Genomic DNA, 20405 nt, shown 5'->3' with positions numbered 1-20405 from the left:
TACTCATATTTAATGTATGTTGCATGTGTTTCTGCTATGCAAGCTTTTCCCCTTTGCTGCCCATGGGGTCGGCAGCAGTGAAGGGGCTAACTGCTGCACACAAACAGGTGTAACCGGACAATCCATATATACTGTTATTCTGTGGATGTAGTTAGATGGCCATACTAGACATAGAATACTACAATGATTCCAGCACTGTGGAGATGAGTCAGAAGGCGGTTTGTAATAATAATAATAATAATAATAGCATGTTCTGCTAGTTTTACATAGTGCTTTACAGAGATATTTTGCAGACACAGTCCCTGCCCCGTGCAGCTTACAATCTATGTTTGTTTTGGTGCCTGAGGCACAGGGAGATAAGGTGACTTGACCAAGGTCACAAGGAGTCACCACTGGGAATTGAACCAGGCTCCCCTTCAAACTCTCAGTGCCAGTCAGTGTCATTACTCACTGAGCCACTCCCTCTCCCTGTAGAAAATCTGTACATATACACAAGGCTAAGGATGTCTGCAACTGTAGATTCCTGCCAGGTGGTGGTGCTGCAAATCCTAGCGGCTCCTTCTCTCCTCTCTAGGGCTGGCTTCAGTGTGCTGCCGCGTAAGTGTGTGTAACATATAGCAACAAGATGAAGGATGTCTGCATCTGCTTAACTTCAGTGATCGGACCAGAACCGCTGTGTTCAACATGGTATGGCCATTGGCCACAAAAGTATAATCATTTTGTAATGTAAAGGAAAGCGTTAGGTAATGATTATAAGGTTGCCATGCGGTTGTATAAAAAAACTGACAAATTGGGTAGATGCTTATAATACTTACATTATATTATCGTCATGCGGATACTATTGTGAGTGATGATAATGCTGGATACACTTGCGTTGCCGGAAGAATTCTTAAACAGTCTTACTCCAACCAGGAAGAAAGCATTGATCCTTAAGCAAAGTGTGGCATGACCGGAAGGCCCAGGCTCACCCCACCCCCACCTTTCCCTCCTGCCCCCCCCCTCCCCACCCTCCTCCCCCAGCAGGAGGGGATAAAGGCAGACAGAAGGGGTGGGAGATTATGCAGCGACCCTCACTGTTTTCCCACCCTCCCTTTTTGGTCAAATTTTGTTTTGTGTGTGTTCTACTTGTATGGAATATATTTATATGCGAGGTGTCTGTTGGGGTTATATTGCCTCTGTCGTGGCAGCTGGTTGGGGAGGGCGGTGGGGGGGGGTAAGTGCAGGCTAACCTTGCCAGACTAGGCTCAGTTATGGTAATGCCTGGTGGTGGCCTGGTTGGAGAGTGACCAGGGCTCATTGTGCTTTGAGTACTTGGGGCCCATCTCACAGCAGACGTGGGGTCAACTGAGCAGCTGGGACTTTGGAAGGTCTTGGCTAACGGGCCATGATTTAAGGGTCATTGGTCTAACCTGTGGGTGGAGCACTCTATAGCAGGGTTAGCACCTCCCCTTTGGCTGTATTTTAATAAAAGCAGAGGCCATTGTGCCTCCAGACCTTTGTGTGTGCACTTTATTTGCAGGATGTTGCGGAAGGCTTGGGGGAGCGACATCGCAGGCTCTGAGGTCATGCCTCCTCATGCACTGAAACGTAAAGCAGGGGCCGTTATCATGCTCCTTAGAAACCCAATGCCATAAACAGGACTATGTAATGGTGCAAGACTTACTGTTACTCGAATACAAACACACATAGTCGAAGCAAAAGTGATTGGTGCAGCAAACTCTGACACGGTACTTATTCCAAGAATCCCTCTCATGCCATTGGGCACAAATTTACCATTCAGTATCAAATTAAAAACAATTTCCCATGTCTTCAATGACAATCAATAAGTGACAAGGCCAAATGTTTGATAAAATATGCCTTTATCTCCAGTACTTAAGCCTGTTTTTTAGTAATGGATAATTATACATGTAGCCATGCATAATAATGACTGCATACATCTTCTCTGTTAGCAGTAAGTCCTGGTACATACAGGCCTGCCCACAGTGGTTATGGAGGTTTTCCCTCACACCCAAGTGTGGTGCCCTGTGTAAGGATGGGAGTGGCTGTATGCTCTGAGTCCCTGGATAGTGACCTCAGAGATGCGTCTGCCCCCTGAGGTATAAAGGGCACAACACTGACAGTTAGTGTTGTTGTTCGGAGCAGAGAGTAAACCGAAGATACAGATATTGTAGGAACACTTTTGTGACCCTAGTGCAGTAACTAGCGGGAGCATAGTGATAATTCCAGTGTGTTTACGCCACGCTGTGTCCAGGGACCTGGCACAGTGGTGATCTCCCTAGGAGAAAGGGAATCCCACTTCATTATTGGAGGGCGTACCTGGCAAAGGGACATCACGCAGAGATGTGCGGCTAGAGCTGGCAGCTGCATGGGGCAGTCTGCTACATCCCTGTACTTAATAAAGATGTCCTTGAAAACAAGAACCCCACTGTGTGAGTGTGAGCTTACTCGACAGTGGATGGCACCAAGAAGGAGTTCCTCACCAGGACCATCTCCCTGCGGAAGCATAGATCCTGATGAGGTGGAGGCGCTGCACATGATGTAAGTTGGACTCGTACCCACTACCTCAGCTACCTGTCCTGATTGACATCCCCTAATAACATCAAGCGGGAGACTCAAGAGTCCTGTTACTGCAGGTGCACCACCACACATTCCTTGTAATGGGGGACTGGTTAGACTACACGGGCCAATATGAGATTGGGTGGGTCAGGCCAGAGGGAACACCCGTTACAATTGGAGGCGCTGCTGAGATGCCTGTCAACAGGACAGGCTTTTGCTAGGCACACATTAGGAAAGAGAGAAGTGTCTGCTGCCACTTTGTGCTGCGTGGGACGGAGCCAGGGGTAGTCAGGGAGATGCTGGAGCTGCATGCCGCAAAGACGCCTTGGGATCCGTAAGGGGTTAGTGAGTCTGGAGCCGGGGGCTATTGCTGTCCTAGTCGCCTTGAGGTAGCGCTAGCGGGGGACGCCTAAGGGGTAAACTGGTAACTGAGAGCAGGAACTCTGGACGGGTCCGCACTAGGCTAGCCAAAAGTAGGTCGACGCCCAAAGTGCTGCATGGAAGAGCCAGAGTACTCTAGTCTCCATTCCAGATCACTTACCAAGGAGCACAGACTGGAGGAACGTGTTACGGTAGACACAGGAAGGGTGAGCCTAGCCTGAGGTAGTTCACACACGAGTCAGATCTACGTTAGGTACACCAGGTGGTGCACAAGGCATGTTTATTGTACAGATGTGGTAGCTGCCCCGCAGAGCGGAGCTCCACGTACAGAGAATCGGTGTTCACCCAAAGAAACAGAGAGAACTGTCAAAATGGAGGATCTGTACAGAACAGAAGGTCCAGGATGGCAGGGAAAGAGAACCACAAGAATGGAGGATCTGCACAGAGCAGAAGGTCCAGGATTGCGGTCCGATGAAGAACAGGCTACAGAAGAGACTTTTGTAGGCTTGTTATGGAATGGCGTGAAAACCGTGGCTGCGCCGTGTTTGTCCTGCATATGTTCTCGGGAAGATACCCCTGAGAATAGTGAGGACGAAAGTCTTACGAGATGGGAGGAACGAAATGGACTTTGTTATACCCCAATTAACAAACAGCCAGACGCTGCCTTCAATGAAAGAAAAGACAATGCTTACCAAGATGGCGGTTCCCGTGTCCCCGGGACACCGCGTGGGCATGCTGCAAAAGGTCTTGCAACTTTGCAGTCTGCTAGATGTTGGCCAGGATTGGCGCCAACGCGAAAACTCCACCCCGATGGGGAGTTTGGCGCGAAAGCTGGAGCCGCGCCCTCATGGACTATGACTCACTCCGCACCTGTGCTGGGTCAGCCTACAAGTCTACGAGACATCCCCCTAGTTTCAACCAGGGGGAGTGGTTTGCGGTCTCACCGGATGTCGCAAGAGGAAATGGGAGGAAGGGTGACTATATCAGCCCATGCCTTTCAGTTGCGAAGAGCCATTGATCAGTACCGACCTCTGAGCAGAGTACCTCCGCTGATAAAAATGGCTGAAGCTGTTGATAAAGTGGACCAAGGTCCTGTGATTTCCACGCACCCTTATTCGGCTCCAGGAGGCTTCCTGGTGATCCGGGTGGAGGGTGTAGAGACTGTGGCGTGTCTGTGCCTGCAGTGCAGACTGCCGGGCGGAGCCGTGGGCAGCGAAGCCCGATGCCCCCACTGTGGACTGCAGTACATGTGGCCCATGACCACATTCGTACCGGTGCAATCTACGGGAATGACCGGAAATGTACCGGTGGCGACAGAAGAGCAGCCGGGAGCTCTCTGGAATAAGAGTCCAAGTCCCGCAGAGTCGGAGTCAAGAGTGGTGCTTCCGACAGAGAAGCCGAGTCATCGGAGAGGTGATCACCGAGGAGCCCATCGCCGGTCCCCTACTGGGATGCCTCGGCCGAATTGCAAATTGGAATCCTCGGACGAGGAGTGTGCACGGCTGGCAAGTGAGTCTGTTCCAAAAAGAGACTATTACTTCAGTGCTACGCCATGGAGGGATGCAATTCCTCGTGGTGTGGAGACGCGGAGTCGTGTGTCTCCCGTACCGCGACCATCCAATCGCCGGAGTCCCACTGCCGTGGTGACTAGTGGATCGGACGGAGGCCGATCTACCCCGACCCTGCACGGGACTAAGACACCGTGTCTGTCGCAGACCCAGGGAGTGGAAGATCCGGAGGAGCGAGTCCAGAGCCAGACTGGATCGCGTAGCAGAATGGCGTTGGAGGAGATCCTTGTGGAGGAAGAGATTCCGCTTGGGAATCCACCGCAAGATGGCGTCGCAGCACGTGCGTGTGCGGAAGTGGTGCCGGAGGACCAGGGAGGCCCCGAGTGGGAGATGGTGCCGCCTCTGCGATCGAGCAGCGGGAAGCGATCCCCTATTATCCAGGGGAATGGGCGGTTGAACGGAAAGCCCAGGAGTCCCAAGGTTGAAGACAAAGATGGACTTTGTGGCGATGCTAAGGCAGGTACCGCTGGAGAGCAGGTCGAACCCCTGTCCGTGCCTACTGGTCGGTCCCGTCCCCAAACCCCGTCCACACCCAAGGTTAGTCCTACGGCCCTAGCTAAAGCCCCTGTACCCGTCCCTATCCTATTTGGATCTAGTTCCAGTTTAGGGTTGTCCGGGGAGTCACGGGGTCCTTTTGATGATCGGACTGGGAGCCTGGACTTGGGTACGTCGGATGATGGGTCGGAGGGAGGAGGGAGCATGTCCCGACAAGTGTCGGTGTTCAGTGATTGTCCTAGCGGGATGAGTATCACTGTTAGGAATACCTCTCATCGCAAGGGAATTAATACCCGATCTGAGGGTACATCTGGAGTGTCTTCTGGTGGGCCTGATGAGGAGTCCCTAGAAGAGAATGTAGATTCTAGCTCCGAGGAACGGAAGGAGACTAGGTGGTGGGCCCCCTTGTACGAGGGGTATGTCTCGTGGTTTGACCGCACCCGCTTTATTTTAGAGAGGGAGGGGGTGGTTGATCACTGGTGGGCTGCCGGGGATTTTGATGATGAATCCTACCTTAGGGCTCTAAGGGTACGATGGGACCGTATATAGGCAGGCCTAATTATTCCTAAGGGGTCCGCAGGGTTAGATGATCCGGTGGAGACACATGAGCCCCTATCATGGGTGTTGCCCGGGACGGCTGGTCAAACCAGTTTAACTAGGGCTTGCAGAGCTGAGCAAGCTATCATTGCCAAGTACAGGAAGTCCCATGGGCTTGATTACCCCTATGTCCCTGAACCTCTAATGACAGAGATAGAGGAGAATAGGGAGAGATGGCTCAAGAATGATATTCAGTATTATATCATTGAGAGAGGGGGAGCCATTAAAGGTATACAGGCCGAGCAGAGGGTAGCTCAACTGATGCGGGTCTGGAAGATAGGGCGCAGTGTACATATGCACAAGGTGGTGTACTGTAATGAGAGAGGAGTACCACGGGAATACAGCGTGACTGTGCATGATGCCGCGGGGCGAGAGGTGAAGAAGCCAGATCCTCGGCATTACTATTGAGTGTCCAATAGAGTGGTCTGTTGTTTCTTTTGCGCTCCCTGCTGGTCGTTGAGTGTACTGAGCTTTCATTATTATGTTCATGTAATGATGTTTGCTGTGTTATTTGTGTGTTCTTTTGCAGTGTTTCCTGGCGCAAGGTACACCAAATTTAGGTCCCAGCCGGGACGGTGGGTATTCACCAGGGGGAGTATGTAGCCATGCATAATAATGACTGCATACATCTTCTCTGTTAGCAGTAAGTCCTGGTACATACAGGCCTGCCCACAGTGGTTATGGAGGTTTTCCCTCACACCCAAGTGTGGTGCCCTGTGTAAGGATGGGAGTGGCTGTATGCTCTGAGTCCCTGGATAGTGACCTCAGAGATGCGTCTGCCCCCTGAGGTATAAAGGGCACAACACTGACAGTTAGTGTTGTTGTTCGGAGCAGAGAGTAAACCGAAGATACAGATATTGTAGGAACACTTTTGTGACCCTAGTGCAGTAACTAGCGGGAGCATAGTGATAATTCCAGTGTGTTTACGCCACGCTGTGTCCAGGGACCTGGCACAGTGGTGATCTCCCTAGGAGAAAGGGAGTCCCACTTCATTATTGGAGGGCGTACCTGGCAAAGGGACATCACGCAGAGATGTGCGGCTAGAGCTGGCAGCTGCATGGGGCAGTCTGCTACATCCCTGTACTTAATAAAGATGTCCTTGAAACCAAGAACCCCACTGTGTGAGTGTGAGCTTACTCGACAGTGGATGGCACCAAGAAGGAGTTCCTCACCAGGACCATCTCCCTGCGGAAGCATAGATCCTGATGAGGTGGAGGCGCTGCACATGATGTAAGTTGGACTCGTACCCACTACCTCAGCTACCTGTCCTGATTGACATCCCCTAATAACATCAAGCGGGAGACTCAAGAGTCCTGTTACTGCAGGTGCACCACCACACACGCCTTGTAATGGGGGACTGGTTAGACTACACGGGCCAATATGAGATTGGGTGGGTCAGGCCAGAGGGAACACCCGTTACATACAGTATGTTGCTCTAACAAGAAGCAGATCGTTCGATTCACTAAGTGCAGAGTTGGGAACGAACGCAGAAATTGCCAATTGTGTCTTTAGAGAATTCTTTGATTAAAACATAAGGGGAAACAAATAAATCCTTGAATGTTTAATGAATAGCCTTTAAGATCTGCTAGATCAGCGTATATTATGCCAAGATTGATCTTCGACTGAGCCACTGATTGAGCACTGATTGTGCTGAAGCAGGGATATCATGAAAACCTGATCTATTGGTGGCCCTTGAGGACTCGAGTTGCCCCCCCCCCCCTGTTATACAGCCTATGCGTTAAACTTGTAAAGGTTTTGGGGGTTGGTGGGATTGCTGCTCTAGCCTATGAAACACGCCACTATCCTCAGCTCACGGTGCTATTAGAAGGGACTGTTCATTTAACATTATCTGAATTCTTGTGTCTCCGTCGGGACCAAAATCTGACAGCGATTTCCTCAGTCCAGTGGTTTGGTTTTTGTTCCACTAGACACCACGCAGTCTAATCAAAAGAGGCCGTATGTGTACATATTCCATACAATCCCCCTGTTACAGTGAAATGATATGACAGGGGGTAGTTAGAACATGTGATTTACAGCCGTCTCTGCCGAAGCAGCATGAGGCGCCGCGTTGCGAAATAAAGCAGAAGCAGCAAAAAAAGAAGGAAAATGCCAGAGTAACATTATCCGAATGCTTTTCCTGCCACATCACCAGGAGCAGAGAATGTGCTGACCCAGGCTTCTGTGTACGCTGCAGTATAGTGTAACAGAGCATACAGTACATGATCTTCTGGCAGGGACCGAGTATTAACAACATCACCCTTAAAGCAGCAGATCACTCCGGGCCTCCCTTTTTATATATATATGTATAGGAATCAGGGGCTCTCTGGAGCTGAACCACGTTACCCCCTCCTTTTTTTTTTAGCGCGGGGGGAGCCGTGGTGCCTGAGTGCCACGGGCCCACGGGTGGTCACGTAGCCATCATCAATAGCGGTCAGGTGACAGCGATGGCCGTTTTGGAGGAAACGGAACAGGAGGAATCCTCCTCTTCTTCCGTTTCCTCGCTGGTTAGGTCCTGGGCTACAAGGGAATGCAGGACGCGATCTAAGCTCCAAAACACGCTCCGGGGGGCATGACCGAGTTACTATGTCATGGGGCAACCGGAGGGTTATTTTCAGCTCCGATAACCCCTTGCTTCACAAGATACTTACCGGGGCAGGTGCTGCCGGTAAATCACAGAGGTTTGAAACCCCAGCATCATGCAGGCCAGTGGGTACCGTTACTCACGACAGATGCCGTTATACGTTCCTAGTGGCTAGCATAACGCAGGAGGTTGAAATCTCCTGGAGGGGACTGTACTGGCGGCACCTTCCCCGTTAAGTAGCTTAGGAAACAGGGGGTCCCCGGAGCTGAAATTAACAGAGTTCAACTCCAGAGATCCCCTGCTTCCTATACATGTAAAAAGAACAGGAGAGGTTACACACAGGAGCAGGAAGAACTGCTTCTTTAAGTGAAATATATAACGTACTGAAGGCGTCTGCTCAGTGCTAAAGTACTTCATATATATATATATAAATATAGCAGCTACTTAATATTAAAATCTACTGTTTCCTTTCTTTTTCAACGATGTATGTATTGGTTTAGAGAACAAAACTATATAAGACGATAAAAGAGGGGGCATGAAAAAGGAAAGAAACGTGCAATATAATAAATAGGACCAATATCGCCACCCTTAACGGGAAATAGTGCCCCAAATAACATGTTAAATGAAGCATGCATTATCCCCTTACCAGTAACGCTAGAGTTAAATAATGCGCTACCATTAACGCAACACATCGCTGCACAGAGAGCGGTAACCTCTGCCTGTTCATCTGCGCATTGATACAATGGCATACATTAACCACACTGCTGTGATGTCTGCTACATCTGCACATTGATACATTGGTAAACATTAACCACACTGCTGTGACATGTGCTACATCTGCACATTGATACATTGGCATACATTAACCACACTGCTGTGACATCTGCTACATCTGCACATTGATACATTGGCAAACATTAACCACACTGCTGTGACATCTGCTACATCTGCACACTGATACATTGGCATACATTAACCACACTGCTGTGACGTCTGCTACATCTGCACATTGATACATTGGCATATATTAACCGCACTACTGTGACGTCAGCTATATCTGCACATTGATACATTGGCATACATTAACCACACTACTGTGACGTCAGCTACATCTGCACACTGATACATTGGCATACATTAACCACACTGCTGTGACATCTGCTACATCTGCACATTGATACATTGGCATACATTAACCACACTACTGTGACGTCAGCTATATCTGCACATTGATACATTGGCATATATTAACCACACTGCTATGACGTCTGCTACATCTGCACATTGATACATTGGCATATATTAACCGCACTACTGTGACGTCAGCTATATCTGCACATTGATATATTGGCATACATTAACCACACTACTGTGACGTCAGCTACATCTGCACACTGATACATTGGCATACATAAACCACACTGCTGTGACATCTGCTACATCTGCACATTGATACATTGGCATACATTAACTGCACTACTGTGACGTCAGCTATATCTGCACATTGATACATTGGCATACATTAACCACACTGCTGTGACGTCTGCTACATCTGCACATTGATACATTGGCATACATTAACCACACTACTGTGACGTCAGCTATATCTGCACATTGATACATTGGCATACATTAACCACACTGCTGTGACATCTGCTACATCTGCACATTGATACATTGGCATACATTAACCACACTGCTGTGACGTCAGCTACATCTGCACATTGATACATTGGCATACATTAACTGCACAACTGTGACGTCAGCTATATCTGCACTTTGGCATACATTGGCATACATTAACCACACTGCTGTGACATCTGCTACATCTGCACATTGATTCATAGGCATACATAAACCACACTACTGTGACGTCTGCTACATCTGCTACATCTGCACACTGATACATTGGCATACATTAACCACACTGCTGTGACCTCTTCTACATCTGCACACTGATACATTGGCATACATTAACCACACTGCTGTGACGTGTGCTACATCTGCACATTGGTACATTGGCATACATTAACCACACTGCTGTGACGTGTGCTACATCTGCACACTGATACATTGGCAAACATTAACCACACTACTGTGACATCTGCTACATCTGCACATTGATACATTGGCATATATTAACCGCACTACTGTGACATCTGCTACATCTGCACATTGATACATTGGCAAACATTAACCACACTACTGTGACATCTGCTACATCTGCACATTGATACATTGGCATACATTAACTGCACTACTGTGACGTCAGCTACATCTGCACATTGATACATTGGCATACATTAACCACACTACTGTGACATCTGCTACATCTGCACATTGATACATTGGCATACATTAACCACACTGCTGTGACATCTGCCACATCTGCACACTGATACATTGGCATACAATAACCGCACTGCTGTGACATCAGCTACATCTGCACACTGATACATTGGCATACATTAACCACACTGCTGTGACATCTGCTACATCTGCACATTGATACCTTGGCATACATTAACCACACTGCTGTGACATCTGCCACATCTGCACACTGATACATTGGCATACAATAACCGCACTACTGTGACATCTGCTACATCTGCACACTGATACATTGGCAAACATTAACCACACTATTGTGACATCAGCTACATCTGCACATTGATACATTGGCATACATTAACCACACTGCTGTGACATCTGCTACATCTGCACACTGATACCTTGGCATACATTAACCACACTGCTGTGACATCTGCTACATCTGCACATTGATACATTGGCATACATTAACCACACTGCTGTGACGTCAGCTACATCTGCACACTGATACATTGGCATACATTAACCACACTGCTGTGACATCTGCTACATCTGCACATTGATACATTGGCATACATTAACCACACTATTGTGACATGAGCTACATCTGCACATTGATACATTGGCATACGTTAACCATACTGCTGTGACGTCAGCTACATCTGCACACTGATACATTGGCATACATTAACCACACTGCTGTGACGTCAGCTACATCTGCACACTCATACATTGGCATACATTAACCACACTATTGTGACATCAGCTACATCTGCACACTGATACATTGGCATACATTAACCACACTATTGTGACATGAGCTACATCTGCACATTGATACATTGGCATACATTAACCATACTGCTGTGACGTCAGCTACATCTGCACACTGATAAATTGGCATACATTAACCACACTGCTGTGACGTCAGCTACATCTGCACACTCATACATTGGCATACATTAACCACACTATTGTGACATCAGCTACATCTGCACATTGATACATTGGCAAACATTAACCACACTATTGTGACATCACCTACATCTGCACACTGATACATTGGCATATATTAACCACACTGCTGTGACATCTGCTACATCTGCACACTGATACATTGGCATACATTAACCACACTATTGTGACATGAGCTACATCTGCACATTGATACATTGGCATACATTAACCACACTGCTGTGACATCAGCTACATCTGCACATTGATACATTGGCATACATTAACCACACTGCTGTGACATCTGCTACATCTGCACACTGATACCTTGGCATACATTAACCACACTGCTGTGACATCTGCTACATCTGCACATTGATACATTGGCATACATTAACCACACTGCTGTGACGTCAGCTACATCTGCACACTGATACATTGGCATACATTAACCACACTGCTGTGACATCTGCTACATCTGCACATTGATACATTGGCATACATTAACCACACTACTGTGACATCTGCTACATCTGCACACTGATACATTGGCATACATTAACCACACTATTGTGACATGAGCTACATCTGCACATTGATACATTGGCATACATTAACCATACTGCTGTGACGTCAGCTACATCTGCACACTGATACATTGGCATACATTAACCACACTATTGTGACATCAGCTACATCTGCACATTGATACATTGGCATACATTAACCACACTGCTGTGACGTCAGCTACATCTGCACACTCATACATTGGCATACATTAACCACACTATTGTGACATCAGCTACATCTGCACATTGATACATTGGCAAACATTAACCACACTATTGTGACATCAGCTACATCTGCACACTGATACATTGGCATATATTAACCACACTGCTGTGACATCTGCTACATCTGCACACTGATACATTGGCATACATTAACCACACTATTGTGACATGAGCTACATCTGCACATTGATACATTGGCATACATTAACCACACTGCTGTGACATCAGCTACATCTGCACATTGATACATTGGCATACATTAACCACACTGCTGTGACATCTGCTACATCTGCACACTGATACATTGGCATACATTAACCACACTATTGTGACATGAGCTACATCTGCACATTGATACATTGGCATACATTAACCACACTGCTGTGACATCTGCTACATCTGCACATTGATACCTTGGCATACATTAACCACACTGCTGTGACATCTTCTACATCTGCACATTGATACATTGGCATACATTAACCTCACTGCTGTGACATCTGCTACATCTGCACACTGATACATTGGTATACATTAACCACACTGCTGTGACATCTTCTACATCTGCACACTGATACATTGGTATACATTAACCACACTGCTGTGACGTGTGCTACATCTGCACATTGGTACATTGGCATACATTAACCACACTGCTGTGACGTGTGCTACATCTGCACACTGATACATTGGCAAACATTAACCACACTACTGTGACATCTGCTACATCTGCACACTGATATATTGGCATATATTAACCGCACTACTGTGACATCAGCTACATCTGCACACTGATATATTGGCCTACATTAACCGCACTACTGTGACATCTGCTACATCTGCACACTGATACATTGGCATACATTAACCACACTCTTGTGACGTCAGCAACATCTGCACACTGATACATTGGCATACATTAACCACACTGCTGTGACATCTGCTACATCTGCACACTGATACATTGGCATACATTAACCACACTGCTGTGACATCTGCTACATCTGCACACTGATACATTGGCAAACATTAAGCACACTGCTGTGACGTCTGCTACATCTGCTCACTGATACATTGGCAAACATTAACCACACTGCTGTGACATCTGCTACATCTGCACACTGATACATTGGCATACATTAACCTCACTGCTGTGACGTCTGCTACATCTGCACATTGATACATTGGCATACATTAACCACACTGCTGTGACATCTGCCACATCTGCACACTGATACATTGGCATACATTAACCACACTGCTGTGACATCAGCCACATCTGCACACTGATACATTGGCATACATTAACCACACTGCTGTGACATCTGCTACATCTGCACACTGATACATTGGCAAACATTAACCACACTGCTGTGACATCAGCCACATCTGCACACTGATACATTGGCATACATTAACCACACTGCTGTGACATCTGCTACATCTGCACATTGATACATTGGCAAACATTTACCACACTGCTGTGACATCTGCTACATCTGCACACTGATACATTGGCATACATTAACCACACTGCTGTGACATCTGCTACATCTGCACATTGATACATTGGCATACATTAACCACACTGCTGTGACGTGTGCTACATCTGCACATTGATACATTGCCATATATTAACCGCACTACTGTGACATCTGCTACATCTGTACATTGATACATTGGCATACATTAACCGCACTATTATGACATCAGCTACATCTGCACATTGATACATTGGCATACATTAACCTCATTGCTGTGACATCTGCTACATCTGCACACTGATACATTGGCATACATTAACCACACTATTGTGACATGTGCTATATCTGCACAATGATACATTGGCAAACATTAACTACACTATTATGACATCAGCTACATCTGCACAGTTATACATTGGCATACATTAACCTCACTGCTGTGACATCTGCTACATCTGCACATTGATACATTGGCATACATTAACCACACTACTGTGACATCTGCTACATCTGCACACTGATACATTGGCAAACATTAACCACACTGCTGTGACGTCAGCTACATCTGCACACTGATACATTGGCAAACATTAACCACACTGCTGTGACGTCAGCTACATCTGCACACTGATACATTGGCATACATTAACCGCACTACTGTTGATTACTGCCATAATGTGCTTTCCCCCCAGCTCTGTTTTCTTGCATGGGGAGGAGGAGGAGAGTGCCAGTGATCCTCGACAATCTAGGGAAGAGTCAGACCCTAAAAAATGCCATTGACCAGCCCCTTCCTCCACCGCACCCAGGACATATGTCGTGGTTGTACTCACCCTGTCTGCGGCCCTGTTCTTGCTGCCTTATTTCATCTAGCAGTGGTTTGCCAGTGTAACAAAACACCATACACAGCCAAAGAAGAAACCTCGGGTTATATCCGCTATGATAAATACTCAATTTTGGAGTAATCACCATGTCCACAATGTGAAGACGTTACCGCTCTCATTCCCACCGATGTGTTACATAGTTACATACATAGTAGATGAGGTTGAAACAAGATGTATGTCCATCACATTGGCATTGTTGAACTGTAGCGCTAAGAGGTAATGCATGCCTTATTTAACATGTTGTTTTGAGTAGCAGTGTTTACAGAGTAGAAATGTTTTCTCGCGTTTTAACTTTGGATTATTATTCTGTGGCACCCTTGCACACATGTTCTTGCTCTATAGATTCTTCCGACTCATTTATCCAAGAGCCCCTGTCACACTATCGCGTCACGACGCCTCTGCCTGAGAAGCCCGTGTTTAGAATAGGTTGGACATCCGACTGTAAATGGTCCTCACCACGGTTATCCTAGTGGTAACGTCACTGCCTTGGAAGTGGGTAAACCCATTTGCAATCCCACTGCCAGCTTTTTCATGATCTGGGACTCATTATCTCCCTGTTCCCCAGGCAACAAAAAGATAGATCGCATGTTCTATGGAACTGGGACATTACAACTTCGACGCAATTATTATTATATTATATTATCCGCGCTATTATTTTAGTGCTCTTCTTGCTGATTACTGGAAACGACTAACATTCCTCAGGATTGCCCTTAAGAGTTAAGAGGCCATGGACAACCAACTCATCTGTGATGTATCTGTCTTCCGCTATGCGCAAGCCGCCTGTAATCCTTCAGTGCTGTACAGCCTGTGTTGCAGGTCTATTACATGAACTTTCTCCTTATTATAAAACAGCGACATCTGTTTAACCTTGAAAAGTTCATATCATTTATCATAAACATTATTAGTATACTACGACTGCAGTTGGTGATAAGTGAATTGGCTGTATGGGTTCTACTGGCTCCAGATTGTCATCTTTCCATTAAAGTAGTTATTTTTGTTTCATCATTTAGGATGTGTTTTGTAGGTTTGTGAATTTAGGGCGTTATTCATTAAACTCCCATTGACTTCAAGACACACTGATTTACTAGGGGCTTTGCTAAGCAGAATGAGATGCATGCTCCCTCAACTCAACACCCATGTGCTGAGTTCAGAGCCAGGTTTGACTGTAAAGCACAACTGGACCCACCCCATGAGTAAGCAAATCCTGATGGGGTTTAAACAATGTTGGCAATGGAAGATTTTAAATAATAAAAAATGTAGTGTTTACAGACCCTGATAATGCAGTAATATTAAATGCACATGTGCAGCCTAAGTTATATTCTTTGGGAGACCGTTTTGCTACAGCTCCATCAGTTCCCTCCTGGGTTTCTTACTTTGGCCCACCGAGAGGTGTCCTATGGTCCCAAAAATCCAGCCCTGATCTGGGCCCTCCAACCCTATTTTGTTGAGGGGGGGGGAGTGCCAGTGGGCCTGGATTGTCCAGGGACGGCAACGAATGCCGTTGACCTGTCCCTTCCTCCACCGAGCCCAGGACATCTGTCTGCGACCCTGTTCTTACTGCATTATTTGAGCCAGGAAGCAATAAGAAAGTTGGGACTGGATTGCAGGTGTGAGGTTAGAGAGGGATCTACGGTACATGGTCTATGACAAAAGATGCTGCAATTATACTATGTAGATATTCAGTAACATCATGTAGTGCAATGTGATCATTTGTTTGAACTGGGAAATATTTCCCCCAAGCAAGACGTGCCTGTGTGCTAATCTGGACAGATTACGTCACAAAGGAAGAGCTCTTTGACCAGTTTTCCAAAGGGTCCAGATCAGGGATCCAATAAGGGGCCACATGAGTATGATAGTGCACTTTAAAAGCTTTAAACATTATTTGACTCACATTTGCCTGTATCAAAAAGGTCCTTTTACTTCACAGCCCGTTAAGCTTTTTGTCACCTCCACTCTCCCCTCCTCCATTCATTTAACTTGTATTTAGGACGGGTCCTCATTCAGGCCTTAGATGTCCAGTCTACCCAGGCCAAAGATTGATAGCCGAGTCACAAATACATCTTTAATCCTCTCTGCCTTGTCCGTGGGGTGCACACAAATATATTTATATGAACTTCGTTTAAAAGTGGGGTTCAGTGTGGAAATGGCACTTAGCTGCCTGAGCAACTGAAATTAGCAGGAGTAGACAGCCCAAAGGTGAGTCCAAAACCCACTCCAACAAGCCTGATTTAGCTTGTGGGCTGTAAATTGAAGAGTTAAGGCAATAAGTTGCAACATACTGTATACATGAGCAATAGAGAGAGGTGACATCATGAGAAGGAACATATGGAGTGCTAGCTGAGATAGTTATGTTGGGTTTTGAGGTCGCTTGGGCAGACGGTATGTTTTCAGTCTGGGACTCTCTGGGCAGCATTTCCTACTTTGTAGCCACTGTTTGTGTAACAGACGCATGAAATTGCAAAAACCGTACGTGAAACAGGTTCATTCTTATACGTCATTGATTTATATTTACGGCAGATTTGCATTTACTTTAGGTAATTATAGTTGCCTGGTGTCTCCAAGATTTAGCCCTTTACAATGATCACTGGCAATGCCATTACTGTCCTCTGGTCCCGAGACTGCCGGGGTAGACCTTGAAAGTCACCACATGCCGATTTTACCTGGGAGATTTTCTCTCTCTGCCGGGACAGGTTGGTTTGCATTGGAATGCAGGCTGGTTTTATGACAGATTGTTTGAAAGATGCTGCTCCGTCAGAAAGGATTCATGTTCTTATAATACAAAAGCATATGGACGAGCCCAGCACATTCTAACTTGTGCTCCTGTTTGTACAACGATTCTGTCACTCCCCCCTGATCAGCATGGCCTCAGCGTTGTGCCACGTTCCGACTATGATCTGGACACGACATGCTCGATTTCTTCCAGAACACGAAGAAAGCACGATAAACCAGTGATATGAACCAATAACATGCCACGTTCTGGCAACACGAAAAGTGGTAAGTGCTGCACACGAAAATCAAATGAAATAAAACAAGAGGCACAGTTACCGGTGCTCCCGTCTTTGAACGATAGGCTGTATCCAATCCAATACACGTAGTAGCTGAAGGAAGACAGGGCTCACGGATTTGAAGTATTTTAACCTAATTTATTGAGCTAATCAATAAATTAGTTTGAAATACTTCAAATCCGTGTGCCATGTTTTGGCAACAAACATAAAAAAAGAAAAGGGGTCCCGCTGCGTGATCTGCCAATCGCCGCTGTCGGTTGGCATGTTATAAATAAATAACGGGCAACATTATTTTATAACAGGTAACGGTCTCCCTTCTGATTAAAAGACAAATTCAGGCAGCGCTGTAAACACTGAGTAACTATTATTGGAGGTTACTTTGGGCCATGAATTCCTGGCATTCTCAAAGCGACGATTCACGCTCTACTCACACGTCCATAATGAAGTTCTCCACTTAATGTGACAGCCAAGAACAGTGGGAAAACCACGTTTCAGGTCCCATATGGACATTTCACTGATGAAAGGTCCACATGGGACCTGAAACTTTGTCTTTCCGCTGTTCTTGGCTGTCACATTACATGAAGAACTTCCTTATGAACTTGTGAGTAGAGCGCTACTTTGTATCTCTGTGTTAGAGGAGACTTGCACTTTGAAGACATGGTTTGTCCATGTTTTGTTGGCTGCAGAAGCAGGATTCTCCTCACCAGAATCTGTTTCCCCGCACTTTGGAATTGTACTATTCTCAAAGCGGCAAAAACATATGAAATCTTATATGTTTTTCTTTAATAAATCAGTTCTGTAGTATTAGATAGTAGTGATTGTTTTTTATTATTCATGCCATTTTTATACGTTTTAAAGGAGGTTTAGCCACCTCCCAGCAGTGCAAGACTGCAAAGTTCTGTGGGAAAGATCATGTGACCGGGCAGTCACTAGATACAATTGGAGCACTGCTAGAGAGGGCAGGGCTCCAAAAGGGGTGTGCCAGAGCCTGTTTCAGAAGAGGAAGGGGATATGACTTTGTAAATGGTCGCAACAGAAACAAAAAATGTGGGTTACATGTGGGGTAGGAATACATTAAAAATGTCATTCAGAATTGTTTATAAAAAACGCTACAAGTATTTTCTCCTAGTAAAGAACTGATTTATTAATAAAAACACTCATGTAGGATATTGCTTGGTCTGCAGCTTTAATTAACGCATTAACTAAACACATTTATCCCAGACACGTGCCACGTGCCACGTGCCACGTGACACATTTCATTTCTTAGGCTGCACTTATAGTGCCGGCGACGCGACGTCGCCCGAAAAACAAATGCATTGTTGGCGCCGTGTGCGCTTATAGTAAGCGCGACAAAGCGACGGGGCGACGCAATTTTTTTGCAGCCGGGAATATTTGATTTTTATGGGGCGGTCGCCTCATGTGACAGCCCCTGAACCAATCAATGGCCTGGTCGTCCGCGCCGCCGCCGCCGCAAAGCAAAATACAACTTTGGCTAGCAGTGACGTCATGCATCATGTCGCCATCGCGGGCACTATACGAACGGCCTAAGAAACTGCTATAGTAGCCATCATGTTTTGTTTCATTTTTGTTTCAATGTACAGAAGGAATGTATCCATACTTCTGTTGTAACTTCTTTGAGAAGCTTTTAGGAGCTAACCTTCTCTCATCATTATCTACTGATTACCCGATGAAGGGAGAAGGCCGTCCCCTTTTATTTACTGTTTTTTTGTGTTTTCCAATGCCAACATTGTCTAAACAAGAAGAAGGAATATCTGGTACGCACATATTGCAGCGGAGCAGCAGAAAGGGGAAATGTGTACATTTTTCAAAGTGCATGAATAAGTCAAACAAACCCCCCTTAGTGCCCTGTAGACCAGCAGAATACGTCACCAGAATGACGTCGAAATCATGTGATAGCGCCCGGAAGTGCCGGAGAGAGAGTGCCGCTGCCCCTGAGGTGGCAGGACCCTCCAGCACTTACGGGGTCAACGAGCGATTTAATCTTTCTAAAGAAGCCAATGATGCTGATAAATCATTTACATTTCCCAATGGCCCACTCTGTGGAACTGGTGTCAGGTCTATCAATACGTTGGATGGTGTTTCCATGTAAACACGGCAGCCATGTTACGTTGAAAGGAAACATCTATCAAATGTTTTGTCTATCAGAATTCCCCTCACATAACTGGTGCACCCGGAGCTGTTGGCCTCTTTCTGTGATGGCTCTGGGCTCCTCTGGCACTATTATTTTGTTGCACCACAGACACATATTCCCATGTTCTGTAAGCCCGCGGCCATAGTAAGCACGACGGCGCAAACTACGTCACGCACAAAAATGCTGTAAGGCATCGCGCACGGCTACAGTGCATGGCTACAGCGCGCGCATGAGCGCGACCAATTTTTCGCGTGATGAAATCTTTGGATTTTGTCTCGCGACGGGCGGGTCACATGCGCAGTTCAGCCAATGAGGGCGAACCGCTCAAGGGCACGGCCCCCGAACATTGAATTGGAGCCAATCTTGGTCCTCCTCCAGACCCCACAGGCCTCGGAACCGCCCGCGTGGCGCGCACGCGTGACGTCACGTGGTCGGACGCGCGCGCACCAACTACGTACAAGCCCTAAGACTTAGAGATCTCTTTATCTATTTATCAAAGTCTCCTGGCTCCCAAATACATTGCTATAAAATACCAGTACAAAAAACAGCACTATATTCACTGAAGGAAACAAGCTCAGAGATATTTTATTCGTAAACGCTGATTACAAATAAAATACATTTACAGT

General features: G+C 46.4%; 2 protein-coding genes across 4 annotated transcripts in view; both read right to left on the bottom strand.

Moving 5' to 3' along the window:
- Positions 1–20405, bottom strand: part of ARK2C (arkadia (RNF111) C-terminal like ring finger ubiquitin ligase 2C) — a 158691-nt gene that overhangs the window by 50893 nt on the left and 87393 nt on the right. The gene's annotated exons all lie outside the window — the stretch shown is intronic.
- Positions 19987–20405, bottom strand: part of LOC142487000 (uncharacterized) — an 8084-nt gene continuing 7665 nt past the window's right edge. For both annotated transcript variants that reach the window (XM_075585620.1, XM_075585630.1), the window contains one exon: positions 19987–20405. This exon is cut by the window's right edge and continues 5665 nt beyond it. The gene's annotated coding sequence lies outside the window, so the exon portion shown is untranslated.

The sequence above is a fragment of the Ascaphus truei genome, chromosome 1 (assembly GCF_040206685.1).
Source record: "Ascaphus truei isolate aAscTru1 chromosome 1, aAscTru1.hap1, whole genome shotgun sequence".
Taxonomy (NCBI): domain Eukaryota; kingdom Metazoa; phylum Chordata; class Amphibia; order Anura; family Ascaphidae; genus Ascaphus; species Ascaphus truei.
Note: the sequence above shows the minus strand (reverse complement) of the source record. Positions and strands in the feature narration are given on the sequence as shown.